Raw genomic sequence first — 22,833 nt, 5'->3', positions numbered from 1 at the left:
AGCCCCACATCCGGCTCCCTGTTTGGCGGGAAGCCTGCTTCTCCCTCTCCCACTCCCCCTGCTTGTGTTCCCTCTCTCACTGTGTGTCTCTCTGTCAAATAAATAAACTAAAATCTTTAAAAAAAAAAAAAAAAAAGATGTGGGAGAGAGAGAATAGAATATTATTCAGCCATAAAAAAGAATGAGATCATGCCATTTGTGAAACATGGATGGACCTAGAGGGTATAGTGCTAAGTGAAATAAGTCAGACAGAGAAAAACAAAAACCATATGATTTCATTTATATGTGGAATGCAAAAAAAAAAAAAAAATGAGCAAAAAAATAATAAAAATTTTAAAAAGAAAAAAAATGAAACTACAGATTTATATTCCTGATGAATATTGATGGAAAAATTCCCAACAAAATACTAGCAAACAAAATTTAACAGCATGTTAAATGGATTATGCACCATGACCAAATGGGACCTATTCCTGGAATGCCAGGATGATTCAACATATGAAAATTAATCATTATACTACACCACATTAACAGAATGAAGGAGGGTAAAACCACATGATCATCTAAATTGATGCAAAAAAGCATTTGACAATATTGAACACTGTTTCATTATAAAAATAGTCAACAAGTTAAACATAAAAGGAAATTACCTTTGCATATCAAGGCAATATATGGAAATCCCACAGTTAACATCATACCCAATGGTGAAAGACTGAAAGTTTTTCCTCTAAGATCTGGAACAAGGCAAAGATACTTGCTCTCACTGCTTATATTTAACATAATACTGAAAGTCCTAGCCAGAACAAGTAGACAAGAGAAAATAAATAAATAAAAGGCATCCGAATTACAAAGTAAGAAGTAAATGTATTTGTCTTCACAATTGACATAATCTTATGTGTAGAAAACCTTAAAGATTTCCCCCAAAAAAGCTGTTATAACTAACCAAAAAAAGAAGATTGGCAAAGTTGACATATACAAAATCAACATACAAAAATCAATTATATTCCTATATACTAATAATGAACAATCCAAAAAAGTAAAAATTTTAAGAAAAAACCTATTTATAATAATATCAAAAGAATAAATCACTTACCAAGGAATTGAAAAACTTTTTACACTGAAAACTAAAAAAAAAAAGGTTGCTGAAAGAAATTAAAGAATACATGAATAAATAGAAAGACATTTTGTGTTCACAAATTGGAAGACTTATACTGTTAAGATGCCAATACTACACAAAGCTGTCCACATACCTAATGCAATCCCTATTAAAATCCCAATGTTTTCTTTTGCAGAAATAGAAATTTTCATCTGAAAATTCATGTGGAATTTCAATGGAACTTGAATAGCCAAAACAATCTTGAAAAAGAACAAATTTGAAGAGCTCATATTCTTTATTTCCAAACTTATTGCAATGTTGCAGTAATTGAAACAGTGTCATAATGCATAAAGACAGACCTATGGAATAGAAGAGAGGGTTCAAAATAAATCCTCATGTGTATGGTCAAATGATATTCTACAAGAGTACCAAAACCATTCAATGGGGAAATGACAGTCTTCCACAAATGGTACTAGGAAAACTGGATATCCACATGCAAAAGATATCCACAAGCAAAAGAATAGACCCTTAACTTATGCCATATACAGAAAGCAATTCAAAATGGATTGAAGACCTAAGTGTAAGAGCAAAAACTATAAAACTCTTAGAAGAAAATTTAGGAAGAAAGTTTCATGACACTGGAATTGGCAATAATTTCTTGGATATAACATTAAAAACAGAGGCAACAAAAGCAAAAATAGATAAATTAAATGTCATCAAAACTTAAAACTTCTGTATCAAAGGACACAATTACCAGAGTTAAAAGGCAATCTTTGGAATGGGAGGAAATATTTGAGATTTCTTATTTGATAAGAAATATTTGATATTCTGTTAAATATCCAGAATATATAAAGAAATACAACAACAGTAACAAAAATCAATTTAAAAAATGGGCAAAGGATTTGAATAGATATTTCTCCAAAAAATTATTGAAAAGGCCAATAATCACATGAAAAGATGCTCAACATCACACATCATCAGGGAAATGCAAATCAAAACCACAATGAGATACTACCTCACAGCCATTAGAATGCCTATTATTTAAAAAAATATATACACAGAAAATAACATTATTGCTGAGGATGTGAAGAAGTGGGAACCCTTGTATACTGTTGGTGAGAATTTTAAAATGGTGCAGCAGATATAAAAATCATATGGCAGTTCCTCAAAAACTTAACATTGGAATCGTCATATGATTCAACAATTCCCCTTTGGGGTATATGCCCAAAAGAATTCAATCAGGGCCTTGGAAAAAATATTTCTATACCCATGTTCATAGTAGCATTATTCACAATAGTCAAGAGGTGGAAGAACCCAAGTATCCATTGACAGAACAATGGATAAACAAAATTTGGTATACACACAATGGAATAGTATTCAGCCTTAAAAAAGAAATTCTAACACATACTGTAACATGGATGGATTTAGATAATATTATACTGTGAAATAAGCCTCTTACAGAAAGACAAATATTGTATTATTCCACTCACATGATGGACCCAGGATAGTCTCACTGACAAACACAGAACATAGATTGGTGGTTTCCAAAGACTGAAGGGAGGGAGAAGGGAGAACTGATATTTAATGAGTATAAAGTTCCAATTTCACAAGATGAGAAGAGTTCTAGAGATGAGTAGTACAATAACATGAATGTACTTAAGATTATAGAACTCTACACTTAAAAATACTTAAGATGACAAATTTTATGATATATATATACATATATATATATCCCCAATTTTTAAAATCACTAAGTATTTTAATCATCCTTCTTAATAATACAAAGACCTAAAAATACTGGTAACTGGTCAACCCTCTCCTATCCCTTAATGCAGTTTTTGGTCTGTTATTTAGTTCTAACCCATTTTTTTCACCCCACAAGTTAGATATCATTGTTATGGTTGTTATTTTAAAAGGTCAAATACATTTATTTTCTATTCTTAACTGTAGCTGAAGTCCTTTTCAGTCTAAATTCATTTGTTATCATTGATATTGTTGCTTTTATGCTTTCACACACATGATGATTTGTTTACTCTAATTTTGGTAATTTTTTGTGAGTTTGTATTTTATTGAGCTTCATATTTAAGAATCCAGAGGGGCCTAAATTAATGCTGATTTCTTCCAATGAGAATCTTTGTCTGCTTCTAGAGGATTCCAGGAGGTAAGTAGCTGAGGATCACTTAAATTTCTCAGCTTTGAGATTGAGTTATTACATAGGTATCTTGAATTTGAAACACAAAACTTCAAAAGGATGGGTTTATGGATACAAACTGGTTGGGGAGATGATGGTGGTGGTGGTGATGGAGATGATTACTATTTATCAATTTTTTCTACCAGGAGCCAGTGGTCATGGTTTCCTTTGCCTCTAGGCAGAAATGTCTCTCTCTCACTGAGGGTTTAGCCATATACGTGTCCTATCCTTATACAAGGGTCTTGGCTTTTGCTCTCCCACTGTAATTGGACTCAAGGATCAGACTTCAGGGGCGCCTGGGTGGCTCAGTCATTAAACGTCTGCCTTCGGCTCAGGTCATGGTCCCAGGGTCCTGGGATCGAGCCCCGCATCGGGCTCTCTGCTCCGCGGGAAGCCTGCTTCTCCCTCTCCCACTCCCCCTGCTTGTGTTTCCTCTCTCGCTGTGTCTCTCTCTCTCTCTGTCAAATAAATAAATAAAATCTTTAAAAAAAAAAAAAGGATCAGTCTTCAGTTCTGGTTCAGGCAGTCACTCCTCAGGGCATCTAATTTGCGAAAGGATTTGTCTTCAGGGCAGACTAGCTTTAGTTCACTTACCTCTCTGTTTTCAACTCACTTTTTAATTTAAGTATCTTAGAGCCTTTCTTTGCATTTTTAGAATGCAAAATATTTAAATTTTTGTTTACTATAATTCATACATGTTTTAAAGTGGGAGAGTGATCCAGAATGTCTAATGAACTTGAGACATATATTTTCACTTAAGGTTCTATAGTTTGACAAAATGTGCATATCCCAAGAGTAAATATCCATTACAAAGTGGGTTCAGAGGTTCCCAGTGTGTCTCAAGGGCCAACTGAGTGGGTTATTTGATGTCTATTTGAATGAGAGAACTAGCAGCGTCAAGGGAAGGAGCTCACCCAAACAGAAGTGGGAGACAAGGGGGAAAACAATGGGCACTTGCCCTTCTCTCACAGGGTTGTGGGAAAAATGTGAATGAGTCAGCAAGATGAGTGCTACTCAGATTGTCAGTACGCCTCCCTGCACTCCCACAACCCAACTGTCCCCTACACCCCCTCCCCGCAGTGGAGAGAACTCAATAAACTTTAAAGCTACTTTGTATATGTATTGGGAGGGAGAGGGTACTTTCTCCACATTATCAAGGTGCGTAATGAAACAGAGGAAGGGCATCACTGGCAGTGGTCCAGAAGAAGCTCTGGGAGGAACAGAGAGACATCACTATGCAATAGGAGGTCTGGGTAGGCAGGAGCTGGAGCCTTAACATATAGCTGCCCTGCTCTCTTGACTTGCTATGCCCTTCTCTGATCTCTTCTAAGGTATTTCTTAAATTGACATCTGGTCACATTATTCCCATCCTTAAGACCTGCCTATGGTTCTTGTTGTTTGGATGAAGATCAAAAACCTTTTCTTTGGTTTCCACACACTGAGAAGAGTCTCTGGCCTCAGTCTCCTTCTTTCCTTCCCTGGCCCATTTCAACAAATCAAATCAGTTACACACTTTGGTAGCCCTGGCTTTTTTTTTTTTTTTTTTTTTTTTTTTACATCACACTTGCCTCAGCTATAATCATATTGTGGAATTTTTCTATTACCATCTTCTCCTCCTAATCCAACCAGCTCGCCAAGCAAATCAGTGAAGAGACTGGCCCTGCTCCACTCATATTCCCAGGCTGGTGTCCAGTGTCTGGCACAGAGCAGGCACAGATGCATGTTTCTTGATTAAAGTATGATTAAACATGGGACAACCTGAAGATATTCCAATTTAGTGCAAAGGATAGGAGCCTGGAAATGGAACTGATAGTAATGGGCTTATCCCATGCTCCTTTGGTCTATGACTATGACCCACTCCCATCCCCAAATACTGGCATTTTGCAATTATTTTCTTGTTTGATATAGTTATTGCAGTTTTTTATAAGGCAGAGATGTGATTACTGCTTTACACAATAAAAATAATGTTGGTCACTTTTATTCATCATTTACCATGCAAGGTTTATTTTCATTTTTGCTCATCCTCTAAAAACCCTTCAAAGAAATAACTTTTAACTGCCTTAATCAGGTGAATAGTTTGGTTATCTATGTCTATATAACAAACTACCTTAAAACTTTGTAGCTTAAAACAACCACTACTTTATTATGGCTCATTATGGGTCTGACTTTCAGGTAGGACCCGGCTGGTGATTTTTGTGCTCCATGACAAAGAAACCACAGGCTTCTTGTGACTATCAAAGAGATGACATTTACAATCTTGCAGCTTCCATCTCTGGCCCTTAGTCTTTGGGAGCCCTGACTCATTATGTTCTTCAGCTGGTAGATGAAATGGTCTGGAGGGTCCAGGACAGCTTCATTCCCACTGATAAGTTGAGCCCTGGTGGGGATGATTGTGGGCTGGATGGATCCAGCTGAGACTGAAGACCAAACTGCTGACATGTGGCCTCCCCAGATGATGGTCTCAGGATAGTCAGTCTCCCTACATAATAAGTCAGGGCTCCCAAAGACTAAGGGCCAGAGATGGAAGCTGCAAGACTTTAAATGTCATCTCTTTGATAGTCACAAAACCTTACTTCTCTTGCAATCTGTGGGTCAGGCAAACCATCTCAGCTCAGCTCAGACTCAAGAGAGGATGACACCTCTTGATGGAAGAAGTAGCACAGATTTTGCACCATCTTTGGTCCACTACAGAGGCCATGGCCTGTGTCTAAACAGCCACTAAGGAATAGGCCTACCAGGTGAGCCAGAGGCTGCAGGTGGTCCACTACCTCTCTCCATTCTTTTGAGGTCTAGAATCTTTTTAAAAACGAACCAATTTTTAGTTTTAGGGAAAAAAAGATATTTAAGACAAAATGATTTCAATTTCCCCTCAGAGAAATTAAGACAGAGAAAGGTTTCAAAAATGCCAAGAAAATAACCCATTGATTTCCCTGGTCTGAGATTCTCTGCTGGGCCCACTGGTGCTCTGGCAGCAGTCCCAGCCAGGCATGGGTGCTGGGTTAGAGAAGCTGCTGGAAATAAAAGATACATCATTACAACTGACATATCCCTGGGGTTCCAAAACAAGCCAATATTGAAAAACTGGAAATAATTTACTCTGTTCTATTTCAGGTAATGTGCATCCTTGTTGCCCTCATGCAAATAACACCTGTAAAACTTTCTGAATCGGCCTTGCCATGGGACACAGATGTTCCTTACAAGAACATCTTCCATTGACTGATGATACATGACCCATCCCAATCACCCACTTCCCTTCTGACCACATGTGATTAGACGCTCACCTCTTCTGAATGTTTTGAGAGCTCTGGCAGACTTTAAATCTGGAGGGTCTAGCCTTTCAAAAACCATCTCAGTGTGCTATTGTACCTCAGGCCTCCAGAAGGAAGGGGCTTGAGTCTCTCTTCCATGAGGAAGGGTTGTTACCTGCCTTCTTAGTCTCATACCCTTTCATAGCATTTTTGCTTTTTATCTCTATCAATATCTATTTACAAATATGAACCTGAGTATGAACAGACTCCAAAAAATTCCTGATCCAGGTGGAACCCAGTTCTATTTGGTACTGACCTCCGAATATCTGAGTTATCATTTCCTGTGGTCCTTGGCCCTCTCTATGGGAGAATCTTTCTGAATCTTGTTTGAGAGGATGGAGAAAATCCCTCGAGACCAAAAGGTGGTAGCCTTAGGATCTCAGAAGTTCAAAAATCCTACAACAGCCAGGCTCTTGGATGTTTAGAATAATTGAGAACCAAAAAATCTGAATGATCACTGGTCCTGAAATGTTCAATATTTGCTCAGAGGGAGCCTTGGGGATTATGTGATTCTCTTTCAGGGGCCCCTAATGGGGCAGCAAGAGACCAAGCATCCAGCAGTCTTGGCCACCCCAAAGAGCAGCACCACTTCTAGCTATCTTACTTAGTGGGGTCCCTGTAGCTCCTATTTTTGAAGACCAAGTTCTTTGAGGTTGGGAGGGAAGTGTGCAAATCACGAATACAGGCCAACTCAGACAGTGCTACTCTTTCCACTGATAATGAAACATTCAAAAGATCACATTCTCGGGGCAAAAGCTGGAAGTGTCAGAGAGAGGGAAATGAACAGGGCTGGCTCACAGGATGGAGGGAGCTCATAAAGTTCTCAGGGCATCCAGTCTACACTACCCGGAGACTCTAGAGATGAGGCTTCACAGCTCATGGGTGGACCAGGGGGAGAGTGCAAAGTCAAACGTCACCTGTGCTGCTTAGGTACTGAGGAAATGCTTCAAGCAGAGTAGACTTTTGAGCTCCTGAGTGCACAGGGCAGGTGCTCCTGAGATGGACCAGGTGGTAAGAGGTGCTTCAGGTAGAGGCATCAGCAAGACCATGGACCTGGGAATGGCAAGACTGGAAAGGAAAAGTCACATAGACCAGGTCCATCTCTTGGAAGAGGTTTGGACTGTGGTGCCAGAGAATGGTGCATGATTTCTACATCTGCCATTTAACTGTGCTGCAATTATGGGCAAGTTCTGCACCCTTCACAGCCTGTGTCTCACTTTCTATCAAATGAAGTTCCCAAGAAAAGTAAAACTGATGAATGGCTGAGATCAAATATCAGCACAATACTGGTCCATGGAAGGGCTCAGGCAGGATGTCATGGAACTGTGGTCATGACTGCCCCAGGCAAGAAAGTGTAAGACTTCAATTAATATTCATCAATTGTTGATTAGAACTTTAGGAGTACACCAGAGCCCTGTTTTGTATAAACACTAATAGTATAATTTGCTTGTGTATGTGCGTGTGTAGTATTTGTTGTTTGTTTTTATTTTTTTATTATGTTGTTAATCACCATATATTGCATCATTAGTTTTTGATGTAGTGTTCCATGATTCATTGTTTGCGTATAACACCCAGTGCTCCATGAAGTATGTGCCCTCTTTAATACCCATCACCGGGCTAACCCATCCCCCCAGCCCCCTCCCCTCTAGAACCCTCAGTTTGTTTCTCAGAGTCCATAGTCTCTCATGGTTCGTCTCCCCCTCCAATTTCCCCCCCTTCATTAGCTTCCACACACTTTAGTTCCTAGGAGCCTCAAAGAATAAAGTATTTCATGTAGACTCCATCCCTAGGTTATTTCATGGAGCTTGAGCAATGACTCCTCTCAGAGATGGGAGGTTTATGGGCCCAGCAGTTGAACATTGCACCAGGAAATCCATAATGACCCCTGCAGTATCGGCAACTACAAATACTCATTAACTTAAAAAATGCAAGTCAGCCATTCACAGATTGTCCATTGGATTTATCACTTAATTAGCATTTTATGAGGATTGTTTGTTAAGGATGAGAACCCAGATTGCTGGAACGGCCTTATTTCCCTTTTGGTTTCAAGAGGGGGTTAGTGGAAGATGTGAAAACTTTGATTAGCAAATCACCATCAGACTTAAGAGATTATAATTAGTAAGTGATCCCCAGGGAATACAGAGGCGCTTCAAGTATTTGGGGAATCAGACTGCAGGTTACCTCACACATAAGCCTTACAAAAGTACAAGTACACAAAATGCAAAATTACCAATGCCCTACATGTTACCATGAATTCCCCAAATAAAAGTATTTGCAGAAAGTTAATTATAATAAGTATAGGTCAGGAAAACAGTGCCATCCTCTTCCAGTTAACCCAGTTTGACCATCCATTTGACAAATATCACCAAGTTCTAACCATGCACCAGCACTGGGATAGGGGCTGGAAATTGAACAATCAACAAAACAGCCAAGACAATGTCCTGCCTTTGGGGGCAGTGGCAGAGTCAGTCATCAAGCAATTACACAGCAAGCAGTGACCAGTGCAGGAAAACAGCAGAGAGCCTAAGATATCAGAAAAGAGATCTCTGAGGAGTGACACTGAGATAATATCACAAAGTCAGTGGGAGTTACTTGAGAGAAAAGCAGCACTTACCAGGAGAAGGAAATGACAGATACAAGCCTCCTGTAGTGGGAGGCACTTAACTCTAGGGACCAAGAGAAGGCTCAGAGCGCAGAGAATTAAGGGATGAGACTATGGTCTTCCAGATACTTTTGGACTGACTACAAACACCCGCAGACAAACTGCAAGTGATTTGTGTCAGTTGGGGCCCTCTAGGAAGCAGGCATTAGACTGAAGTGTAAACACTTTATTAGGCACAATACCTGTGGATGATAAAGATGAGAGTGAGAGGGACCAAGGGTAGACAGGGAAATACTTCCACCTGGATGCAGTTCTGACCACCGGAAAGAACTTCAGCAAAAGCGCAGCTCGGAAAAAAATCTTTGCCAGCCCCAAGGCTGTCCAAAGAAGAACGCTGCTCTGGCCAGAAATGGCGAGCCATCAGAGCTGTTCCCAGAAGCTGACTGGCAAGATGCAGGTGTGCTTGAAGGCAGCGCAGATGGAGACAGTCAGCAATCTGCACCTCTGGCAGCACGCCCTCTTGAGGGAGTTTTGAGCAGTGCACCTGCATTGCTAACAACCCACAGAAGAATTCTGAGCACAAAAGTAAAAATTATCCAATGTACTTCTCATTTGCTGTATTTATTTTTTTTTTTTTGAAATACTGTAAATTCACAAGCAGTGTAAGAAATAATATGGAGGTGCGCCTGGGTGGCTCAGTCCGTTAAGCCTCTGCCTTCTCCTCAGGTCATGATCCTGGAGTCTCAGGATTGAGCTCCACATCCTGCTCCCAGCTCGGCAGGGAGTCTGCTTCTCTCTGCCACTCACCCCACTCGTGCTCTCTCTCTCTCTCTCACTCTCTCAAATGAACAAGTGAAATCTTTAAAAAAAAAGAAATAATATGGAGATACCATGTACCCTCTACCCATTTCCCCCCAATGGTAACATCTTTCAAAACTGTAGTAGAGTATCACAACCAGGACACTGATATTAATACAATTCACCAATCTTATTCAGATTAATCCAGTTGTTCTTGCACTCATTTGTGTGCATGTGTATGTTTAGTTCTATGAAATTCTACCAAGTGTATTTTTGAGTATTTACCATCAAAGACAAGATAAAGAACATTCCATCATTACAAGGATCTTTGAATCTTGCTCTTTTATAATCACACTCACCTCCCATCCACCCAATCCCAATGGTGTCCCTAAACCCTGGAACCAACTAATCCATTCTTTATTAATAAAATACTGCCATTTCAAGAATATTATATAAAGAGAATCATACCATATATGTTGTTGAAACTGGCATTTCTCACTCAGCATAATTTCTTTGAGACCCATCCAAGTTGTTATATGTATTAATAATTTGTTCTTTTTCTTTCTTAAGTAGTATCCCATGGTATATGAGTACCTTAGGTTGTTGAATCACTCACCAATTTAAGACTATATAGATTTTTTTACAGTTTGGGGCTATTATGAATACAGCTGATATATACATTCATTCATTTTATGTGAATATAAATTTTTATTTTTCTGGTAGAAATGCCCAGAAGTGCAATGTGGGGTCATGAGATAGCTGCATGTTAAGTATTACAAGCACTGCTAACTATATTGCAGAAAGATTTACCATTTTGCACTCCCACCAGAAATGTATGAGAGATCAGACTTCTCCACATCCTCCCCAGCATGTGGTGTTGTCACTATTTTTGTTATAGGTATTCAGATAGGTGTGCAGTGACATTGTATCATCACTTTTAATTGGCATTTCCCTACTGGTTAATGATGAACATACTCTCATCTGCTTATTTCCCATCTGTCTATCTTTGGGGAAATGTCTGTTCATGACTTTTATCCATTTTCAAACTGTGTTATTTGCTTTTCTATTGATGAGATTTAAGAGTTATTTATATATTCTAGATAATAGTCTTTTGTCAAAGGTTTCCAGATATATTTTCTCACTCAGTAGCTTATCTTTTCATCTTACTGAGAAGGTCTTTGCCAGAACAAAATATTTAATTTCAATGAGGTCCAATTTAATCAAGTGTTCCTCTTATGGACCATGGTTTTGATGTCAAATCTAAGAACTCTTTCCTTGCCCTGGATTCTAAAGACTTTTCCATACATTATTTTGTAAAAATTGTATAATTTTACATTTTACAATTAACATATGACCCATTTTGAATTGCTTTTTGTATAAGATGTGAGATTTAGGTCAAGGCTTATTTATACTTATTTATTGGTTTATGGGTGCCCAACTGTTTCAGCATCATTTCATGTTAAAGTTCTCCTTCCCTTGAATTTCTTCTGCACCTTTGTTGAAAATCAGTCATGAGTAGATGTCACTGAAAATGGTGGAGTAAAGAATTCCAAAGTTCCATCCCTCACTGTGATTAAGTTGGCAAAAAAAAAAAAAAAAAAACTGTCAGAATCGACTTTCTCAAAACTCTGAAATCTAATTTAAAAAAAAAAGTACAATAAACAATTGAAAGCTTAATGAAAAAGAAGCTGCCAAATTTTAGTAAGAGAACATTCTGTAGTTTTAACTTACCCTTCTACCATCCACCACTCCCTAGCTCAGGGACTGGGAAAGAGAGAAGGAAGAGAGGATGCCAGAAGGGTAGGGTACAGTAAGAAGATTGTAGATTCCACTGGGGTTGTAAGATATTTGAAGGAGAGAACCAGGAGTGGAAGCAAGAGATTTTGAAATTGATTGTGGAGGGTTTCAGTGATTGGTAATGACAGAATCTAAGGTATGGGAGACGTCTATACATTTTTCCCAGTCTATAATCTTCCTAATTTCACTTCCTTCCCTATTTAATGTGGCCTCATGCACTGTCAGTGCCCTCAGCCCCCTTGGAATCCTGTCCTAATGCATCTTCCCTACTAAACACTTCCCTGATTAATCTCACCATCTATCTTCCCCACTTCCCCACCCAGGCTGCCGGGCTGATGGGGAAATTCAAACTCATGACATCCAACTTCAGTTTGGCTCATCAGTCTTCCTGGCTGCTCCCAATCCTCTCCCCCAAGACAGCTCCTCATCACCTATCTTAGTCTTACTGGGTAGATGATCCTACTTTCCCATTCACACACATGAGAATTCCTACAGTTCATATCCTATTAAAAAAATTTTTAAAGATATATCTGGACAGGTCTTATTTTCTATCCAGTCTACCTCCTTAAAAATTATTCACTAGAATATAACATTTTCATAACTAAGGTAATATATTTTCATAATAGAAGTTTTTAGGGGCACCTGGGTGGCTCAGTCATTAAATGTCTGCCTTCAGCTCCAGGGTCCCAGGATCGAGCCCCACGTGGGGCTCCCTGCTTTGCCGGGAAGCCTGCTCCTCCCTCTCCCACTCCCCCTGCTTGTGTTCCCTCTCTCGCTGTCTCTCTCTCTGTCAAATAAATAAAATCTTAAAAAAAAAAAAGAAGTTTTTGGAAATACAGGTACAGAAAAATAAGAATATAAAGAATAGTGATAATGCCAAGAGTAACCCAAGATAACTATGTCATATATATGTGTGTGTGTGTGTGTGTTGTGTATGTGTATGCGTATGTATGTATATATGTATATATACATATATGTATATATATATATGACAATTGAGTTCTTACTATGTGACAAGCTCTATCCTAAGACTTGAGAACATAGGAGAAAATTCACTGACTTCATAGAACTTACATTACAATGAAGGGAAACAAAAATACAAAAATTGTTTAAATAAAATATTAAAATATGTATTTCAGGTGGTGATAAATAATTTTAGAGATAAATAAACCAGGTAGGATGGGCACGCCAGGAAGGGAAGTTACCATTTTATAAAGGGTAGCAGGAAGGCTGCACCATTAATACAAAAACTATACAGACATTTGAGCAGGGTCTGGGGACAACCTTGGGCTGAGTGGCTGGAACAATGAGGCTAAGTCACTGGAACAAGAAGTCATGGGACTGAGAGGCCAAGGTTAGTACCACATGGATAGATGCAGAAATCACCAGGAACTCATCAGTGGCGGACAGGGTAACAGGCAGGAGCCAAAGCATCAGGGGATGGGTTGGCACCCAGAGATGCTGACTGCAATGAAGCTTATGGGTCAGAGGGTGCAGGTCTCCTCACTGCTGCCCGCAGAGGTGTGGAGCCAAGCCAGGCTCTCAGCTGGCCTCATGGAGGCAGGTACCTGTGCTGCTCCCTCAAGTCCTCAAGTGAATTCAGGACAATAGCATGTGTAACTTGGATCTTTTTAATTAAGTCGCATTATCAGTTGAATCTGGCTCCTTTTTTCTATCCTCCCTCTGCTTCCTTTTTTATATCAGAAACCATGTGTCCCTTGGGTTACAGACCCTGATGGTCCTCATCTCTGACCATGCACACCACCCTCTGTAATTCCACACATATGATGGTGGTCTTCCCCAAGCCTCATCCATACACAGGCTAAACCTGTGTGCCCTCCAACACCCCCAAGGTGACGCTCATAGCCATGAGCCTGGACTTCCCCCCATGGCCCCCGCCTTCTTCTCAGTCTTACTTGTGGCCACTCTCCCCTCACCAAGTGCTGCTTTCCCCTGCTCTCGGACCCCAGGCATGCTCAGAACAAGCTCACTCATCATCTTCCTGCTTGGCTTTCCTATGCCAAGAGAATCAGCTGGAAGCAGTACTGTCATGTGGTTAGGAAGCCATATTATCAGGGTTCAGACCCCAGGTTCTGCCCCTTTCTGAGTTAACTAAGTGGGTGACTTTACCTCTCTGCACCTCAATCCCTCACCTACAAAAAGGATAATGATGGAATATACCCACCAAGGCATGCTGGAGGTTGAATGAGCCAATGGATGGGAAGTCCTCAAAAGAATCCCATCCAACCCAATATGTGTGAACCCAACACCTGGGAGAAGCACCCCTGAGGATGGTCTAAGTGTGCCTTCTGGCTGGCCCTGAGAGCTAGGGTCTGGCAGCAAAATTTAGGGGAGGTGTGGTCTGGACCCCTGTCTTCTCAGTAAACCTCCATATGGTGGACCAGACTCTCCTGCAGCGGAGAGCTTCCCAGAACTCCAGGGGAAGCTGATGTACATATGTCCTCAGTAGCCTCCCTGAGGCATGCAGGTCAAAAATCCCCTGAGGGAGGCTACTGAGGACATTATTTCACTAGGAGAGGACTTGCCCTAGGTGAGTGCTTCCCAAAAATGGTTATCTGGACCATAAATTACAGACTTCTACTCTCTAGCCAGAGGTTCTGAATCTGGAATGGGGCCCAGGAATCTGAATTTAAGAAGCCTACCAGGTGATCCTGATGTTCAGTCAGTTTGGGAATCCAATGGCTAGATGACCTTAAGAGGCTAGGACTCTATTCATCTCCCTTCTCAGAGAAAGCTAGGATCAAGTGCTGCTCCAACTCTGGCATTCATGTCCCATCCCAGATCCCTTCATCTCATAATGGTAACCACACCCTGCCTCACACAACAACCCAGAGCTAAGAGACCCTGTTCTAGCAGCCGCATGGGTTCCTACACTGCACAGACTCTCTTCTCAGCAGTGTTGGGGGAGCCAAACCGGCCTCCTGGAAATGCATTGGCAAAGAAGAGAAGTTGTCTATGGCCAGGGTCATTCACTCCTGGGCCACTGCTGAGGAGTGCTCCCACCCTGGGAAATGAGTGCATCCCCTTGCCACTAATGACTTCTGCACCAACCCTCTGCCTTTGCCTGGCAGGACGCTCCTGCTGAGAAGGATCTTTCAGCTGCAGGAATATGAAATGGTAAAAATAATTGCTTCTGGCCCTGGGATTGGTTTCCTGGCAAACTAATTATTTGTAAAAATTCAGGCTGATTATTTTCCTCCTTTGCTTCTGACATTCCCCAGAGTCCCAGGGTAACATACTAAAGGCAGCCCTTCGGCCACTGCTTTGATTTCAAGCAAAACATTAGGTGAAAAAGAGTCCCATTATGGATGCAGTTTCCATGAGCACATGGTGCAGTCAGATGGGCTATATCCCAGAGGATAGGATGTACAGCAGAAAGAACCCTTACCTGGAATAGACAAGGCCTGGGCTCCCATCCTGTCTTGGCTTTGTTTTGCTGATTGCCCTTGCACTGGTCACATCCCCCTCAAGGGCCCTGGATCTGCATCTAAAATAACAATGTGGAAGGAGATGTTCTCCAGGCCCCTTAGGCTCTAACACATATGGCGGTGAACCACTGAAAGCTTTCTAAACAAAATATTAAAACATGTGAAATTACTTTGTCATAACACATTCTATTTTGTAGGTAGCTAAGAATTATTCTAGAGAGACAGGAAGAAAACAAGTTCTGCTTATGTTTGGTAAATAGCTACATCAAATAGAGTACAATGCTGGAAACAGGAGCCTAGGTGGTAAGTAGACCAGAGACTAGTGATGATCTGTATTATTTAGTTTTGGTAGCAAGAAACAGAAAATCCTACTGAAAATGAATTAAACCCTAGAAATATTTGTTGCTTACTTAAGAATAATTCTGGGTTAATTCAGAAATTCAGTGATGTGATAAAAAAAATCTAGGCTTGTTCATCTTTCCTATCTGTCATCATTTGAGTTGGCTGTTTTCCCTCATGACTACCAGGTAGCCGCCGCTGCTTCATGCATCACACTATCACACAACAGCATCATGAGCAGGGAGCAGTAGAGGCCAGAGGCAGAGGTTTAATCTCAGACACACGTAGCAAAAATCATCTTAAATTTCACTGGTCATACCTGGGTCACATGATCAAGCCTAGACCAATTACTCAGAAAGAGGAATGAGATTGCTGCGATTGGCTTAGATCGGTCTTCAGTCGTTCGCTGGGGCTCAGAGCATTGCCACCGGAGAGAATTAGGGTTTCCCTGGCAAGTGATAAGAGAAGACTAGGTCCTTGGTCAAACTTCCAGCCTGTGGGCTACCATTATTCCCTTTCTCCCATATATACATTTTACTCCCATAAGAAGAGTGCTGAAATCTCATCTGAGTACTGCATGCAGGTCAAAATCCAAGTCACTGGGGCTTATGCACACCTTCATCAGGTCTAGATGTGACACCTAGGGATGCAAGTAACTCAACCTAAAAGATTGCATTCCAACCCAACCCAGTGATGTAGAAAATAGAAAACAGTTACTTTAGTAAAAACTCCCCAGTGATGAAGGGAAGACTGGGACGTGCACAGTGGCACAGTCCATATTACACCCTGTGGTGGGATTAGTGAGGACTCCCTGTCCTCAGGACCCAGTTCTGCTCTCTGGGAATACTTGCCTCATCCACTCTTCTCCATGGCTTCAGGGAAGTGGGTATTGAGGAGTGTGCCTCTCCTGGGGAAGCCTCCAACCATCTAAATCTCTTGATTCCAGGACCCATGGCTCCAGGTTACAAAATCACACATGAGATAGGGACAGGGGGTAGGTTCTGGATGATATAGTGTCTTAAAAGCATAATGGGCTCTGCAAGGACTCCTATTTCTCTTTCCTCCCTGCACTATACATAACTATAAACCCCATAGAAATGATATAGGAGACAACTTAAGCAGAATCCTGAAAGGTAGAAGAGGAAAGCAGCTGATCTAAGACCTCAAGGATGAAGGAGCAGCAAAGTATCAGCATGTCTTACAATGCCCAACCCAATAGAGGAAGGCACCCCAGACTCCCAGCCTAGTGACAGAAAGCAGCCAGGTAATTCATTCCCTCCCACACCAAAGCGGAGTCATGTCAGAGACATCAGGCAACCTGGCATAGTAGCAGGAGACATCAGCTGAGATACCCATCAGAAATAAAGGACCAAAGGAGGTTCTGTCCTTCCCCACTCGGCCTGAGGTCCCCCCCTTTTCCACTAAGAGATATGGAGGCAAGTGAGAAGACAGAGCAGGCATGAAAGCTACAGAAAGTGGCCAGCTCGGGAAATCTTTTTATAAAAAGTTACTCAAAATAGATCATATACTTAAATGTAAAATGCAAAACTACAAAACTTTTGGGAGAAAAAAATAGGAGTAAGCCTTGAGGATTTAGGGCTGGGAAAAGAATTCTTAGATTTAACAGCAAGCACACTATCCGTAGAAGAAAAAAAATGGTGAATTGTACATTACCAAAATAAGACCTTTGCTCTATCAAGACTCTGTTACGAGGATGGAAAGATTAACCACAGAATAGGAAGAAAAAGTAGCAAACCACATACTGACAAAGGACTATTATCTAGAATGTAAAATGAACTCTCAAAATTGAACTATAAAAGAACCAATCCAATTAAAACACGGGTAAAAGATATGAACAAATATTAAGAGATGTATGGATGGCAAATAACACATGGGAAGATTTTAGAAATGGAGGGCAGATTAGTGGCTAAAGGGAGGGGAGTGGGAGAGGGGTGTGTGTGTGTGTGTGTTTCTAAAAAGGCAGTCGGAGGATCCTTGTGGTCTTGGAACTCTTTTGTGTCTCAACTGTGGTGGTGGATTCATGAACCTGCACAGGCAGTAACATTGTGTGGAGCTCAATACACATATGTGCACATCAATGAATTGAAGTAAAACCCAGGCGATCTGGACAAGATAGGTGTGTTGTATCACCAATCTGAATAAGATAGGTGTGTTGTTTCAGTATTGCCATCTTGGTTGTGATATTCTACAGTTTTACAAAATGTTACCATTGGGAAGATGAGATCTGTCTGTATTACATCTCTCTGCATGTGAAGTTCATCTATCTCAAAAATTTCAGTTAAAAGCCAAGATACAATATGCATGGTGACCTTCCATGTTGCCCCTAACAACATTTCCCTGCCATTGACGTGAGGCAAAGATCAAGACCACGTCTAGACCCAGTCTAAAGGGGTGGCTTCGTGGTTTAGTGGGCTGCAAGTGGGGTTTTTGTAAGAGAATAGAGTAGAAATTATGAAAGTGTATTGCACTGTAGTGAGAATAAAATTGTTTTGTGAAATTTTTGCATGTCATGAGTGTATAAATATTATATATTTAATCAGTTTATAAATGCACATAATCTGGACCCACTTTCTGTACTTCTTCAGGTCTATTCAGTCCCACTTGAACCTCCAACTCCTGCCTCTTACTGAGTGGAGGATCCTCGCTGCTTCTGCCGCCCCTCTTCTCCTAATAACACTGGCTTTCTCAGGTACCCACAGGAGTGAAGTTCGGACTCTGAACAAAGCCTCCAACATGTCTGCTGTGGTGGGAGTACAGCAGCCGAAGCTTTTCTGTGCAACCCAATCAGACCCACAGAGCCTCTGCCTGGAAAGGTATGCCCAGGAATGCCACCTGATGAGACACAAGAGAGGGAAGGAGCCAACTGATCATATCCTTTCCCTTTTCCTTGCATCAGACTTTTCCGGAATGAGGTGGCCCCATAGAGCCTCCCTAGTGACATCATGCATGGCAAAAAGCCCCTGTGTTTGCAGATGAAGCCATAGCCAGCCTGGGATTATACCTCCCTCCTTGCCTCCCTCCTACCTCACCTGTAATAAAGCACTAGTACCAAAGCTAAGTTTTCCAGGGAACCTGGACTGACACAAGACAGGTTTATATATGTGGATATACATATTATCCACATAATCCATGCTTTGTACACACATGTGAACAGGTGTATATATAGATATATATATAAAGATATAGATATATATAATATCGAGGCACTGGGTCACAACTGGATCACAATGAAAATATATGTCTATATGTTGTACTTAAAATTTTTCCAAGTCACTAATGCAGTCTTGGTCTTCGACCTAACAACTCCTGTGTCCCAGTCACTGGCCTCATCAGGCACTGCCCAGGCACATTGTCCTTGGGTTAATGGCCTCTATCTTGCTAAGGTTCAAGGTAGTATAAAGGAAGACGTCACCTCAATCTTCACTCTGCCCCCTGAACACAGTCAGGGTTCTGGTGCCAAATCAGAGGGAGAGACACCAGTACTAGGCATGACACTGTGAGGGTCTGCCTGAAAGGTGTGCAGCTGACGGAGGCCCTGGGAGCCCAGCGAGGAAAGGGGCCCTGGGGAACCCTCACCACACCTCAAGTTCCCAATCCTTCCTGGGGGGTTCCTGGGCAGAATGTGATATCTTTGGGGATAGCAGGCCGGAGGAAGTAACATTATCCTGCCCCCTCATGTCTACCTCCTGCAAGTGCTTGCACTGCTGACCAGGACTCCATGGGACTCATTTCTGCTCATCACAGCAACAATCAATAATCCAGTGGGTCAGCTGCTTTCCAAGAACCTGCAGAGAGGCAGAGAAATGGCAGCCAGAGACTGGGCCTGATTACAAGGGACTGCTCAACTCATCTTTGCGTCCTTGCCCTAGCCCTTCAGTGTCCTTCCTGGTCCAGGTATAAAATTCCAAATATAGATCTTCAGGTACAACTGCTTAAAAAATGCATGTGCTTGCCTCTCATGCACTCTATGGCCTATATAGTAAGGTAGTCTTGACCTTGGAATGGTTGGTTGGTCAGCTCTGCTTCAGAGCAGGTCCTGATGCACATGTCCCAGACTCACACTTTTGGTTTATTCTGATCCAGGGGTGGTCAGCAGATTTTCTGGGTTCCCAGGAATAGAAACCAAGACACAGTTGCACTCATCTTCTGAAATGGCCTCTGGAACACAATTAGGAAGTGGAAGGTGGGAGGGTGGACAGGGATGTTGGTGGATGGCTACCAGACAGTCAGACCTCAGCCTCCATGCCAATGTTTTGCATCCTATTGACTCCCAGCCCCAAACCCACCCTTCTGTACTCTGCTCTGTGATGTTGAGCAGGGAGACTGAGGCATCATTACTCATATTCTTTCCCCAGAGGACTTCCTCTTTGGTCCTGCCAGTGAGAGGCACTGGTAGGAAACTGGGAGGCCAGTGGAGAAAGAGAGAACCTCTCCCTGATCCCAGCTCCTGTCAGCATCTCTGTATCAACAGTGTCAGCTACTCTCCAGCACCTTTAGCAGCTCAGGCTTCAGCCATGTGACTCCTCACCCCACCTCCCTGAATGGTGTCCAGGCTTACTTCAGAGGGCCAAGCACAAGCTGCATTCAGTCTTGTTGTCCAAGCACCAACTCCAGTAGCGCCCTCTCCAGGCCCACAGCTGCCCCACCTCTGCACCTTTCCCTTTTGTCCCCCTAGCCCTAAGGGTTGGTGGCTGCATCCTGCATTTACCCATTTCTGAGTCACCTCATCCTACCCTTTCCATTCATTCAACCTTCCCATGCCCATGTAAGCAGTTCCCTGTGTTAAATCTCCTCCATTTGAAATACCCTATATGCTTGGTTTCTGTTTTCTTGCCTGGACCTTGAGTGATAGAGCCACATCTACAGAACATGTCCATATTCCCACATGGAGCCATAGGATGGTTTATTCAAAAGGACCTGAATCATGGAGTCCAGCCCTCCTCCTACCAACATTGAACATCCAGGAAGGCCAAGCCGCTGGCACAAAGTAAGAAAGGGCATTGGCAGCCCAACCAAAAATAGACCTCAGGCTTCCTGAACCCCAGCTAGATCTGTCTCTTCCACCCAGAGTCATGTCCAACTTCCCATGGCTCTTCTCAGGAACCTCAATATGCTCATGTCCCAGGTTCTAGAACAAGGGAAAGCAGGGAATCCCAGCAAGGTGGGATACAGGACAGCAAGGTGGCCGGGTTCTCCCTCCACCCCTCTTTGGTTCTTTGGGCCCCACTCTAAGGGAATCCATGTTTCTCCAATGTCATTACTGTCAGAAAGACGTGCACTCATCAGCATTTCCCATGTGACTCTGGTGGGGAAGCAAAGCTAAAAGAATTGATGTTAAGCTGAAAATTCAGGAATTCTAATCTGAATGCTGATCTTTCTGTATGGTCCCATAGAAGCTATTTATTCTCTATTTTTCCAATAAAAAGCCAAAACATGCCTTGGAACACATTATGGAGAGTGACTCATTTTAATAAATATGAGCAGAGATTTAGACATATTTGGTCATTTGTCAAAGTTTACAAGGTCAGTTGGAGTCAGAAGTAGGACTAGAACCCAAGTCACCTGTTCTCAGACAGGTAGAAAAAAAAAAGCTGATAGAAACACTGCGGCTTGTTGTGAGGGTATAGACGGCCAACAGCAGGGCCTTGGGAGAAACAGCAGTCTCTCACAGTGTGGTATGGGGTGCTGATGCATGCAGGGCAGCTGGGCAGTGGAAACTGCCCTGCTATACAGAGATGCTTCTGCTTGCTAACAGCTGAGAAAGAATATCCCCATTAAAGACAAATGGGCCTGTCTTGAGCAGGTGGCTCCCAGCTGGAGGGTCCTATTCATCACTGCTGTCTGGCTGCCTGTCCAGCTGGGTGACCAAGGGTCCTCTGGCTTCTGCCCAAAGCCTCTGGCTGTCCCCCTCAGAATCAGCTGCCTTCCCCAGACCCTTGCTTTGGATTTAGCAAGAACCTTCCTCTCACCTGAGAAGCACAGGGTGGGTGGCAGGAAGCAGCACTGGGAAGCTGTGAGGAAGGGCAGCATCTCTCTCCAGGGTCCTACAAACCAGCCAGTCTTACTCTTGCAGCTCCACTCCTATCTAGCTGACATCCTTGCACCTTCTTTGTGAATTATTCCCATTGCAGTCATCATGCATTCAAATACATTTGCCTTCATAGTCTCTCTCAGAGGGGCTTTGTATGAGAAAATAAGTATAGCATTGAGAATCAGGTCCCGTTGTTCGTTCATTCATTCATTCATCAGATTCACTCTGTTATGGGAAAACTATGGTGTCTTCAGGGAACTCACCTACACAGAGGCCCTACAGCCCAATGTGATGTGATGGCAGGTCTCATGAGGCATCCTTGCTGCAGTTTACAGTGTGGGAGGTAGAGAAAGACTAACAGCAGCAGCATAATCATAGGAGCTAACCCCATGTTCTCCATGCACCAACATCTCTGCTGGGCAGCTCACTGCATCATCTTGTTTATTCTTTGCAGAAATCTACCGTCAGGGCAGTTCTCACCTCCATGGCTCAGAAGAAGGTACCACAGCTAAGAGAGGGCAAGGCACTTGCCCCCAGCCAGACACAGGGTAGTAAATAAAAGGGTGCTGACAGGAGCCTGGGCAGATGACCTCCAGAGCCCTTCCCTCTTTCAGACAGCGAAAGCCTGAAGTGAGGACACTGGAAAATAATGATTTCTTACCTGAATGTGCACCAGCTCTAACAGGTGAGGAGCCCCTTAGCTCCTGCCATGTTTCATCACAAAGGCTGTGAGACCAATAAATTATGTACTGCTCTCTGATTATACAAGAACCCCTTCCCCATTATTATTTTGGTGACCGTTGTTCAGCTCTCCCTGTAGTTCTGCCCTCTAGGAAGAAGGCACTCACCAGCAAGCACAGACAGGCAATCTTCTTGAGGTGGTATTTTTTTCAGTGCAACACAGTGGATCAGCGTCAAGCTCATTTACCAAAAATGTCTCCTGGCAATTTCTCCTGCCTTCACCTGCATTGTTTCTTGTGTCCTTTTACACATACCCGGTCAAAATAACACAGGGTGCATCACCTGTGGGGCTTTCTTTTCTTGGATCCCATAAGCTACTCAGTTGTTGCTCTGCAAGAAAACGTGGAATTATCGTCATTCTTTCAATAACAAGCATGTGTATCACTAATACCAAAGTGCTGTTTGCACTCCTATGTATACAATAATTTTGTTTCATTGCTATATCATAATATTATCTTTGTAA

This window comes from Phoca vitulina, unplaced genomic scaffold (genome assembly GCF_004348235.1).
Source record: "Phoca vitulina isolate PV1807 unplaced genomic scaffold, GSC_HSeal_1.0 scaffold1, whole genome shotgun sequence".
NCBI lineage: Eukaryota > Metazoa > Chordata > Mammalia > Carnivora > Phocidae > Phoca > Phoca vitulina.
The sequence above is the reverse complement of the archived record's forward strand: the minus strand, read 5'-3'. Positions refer to the sequence as shown.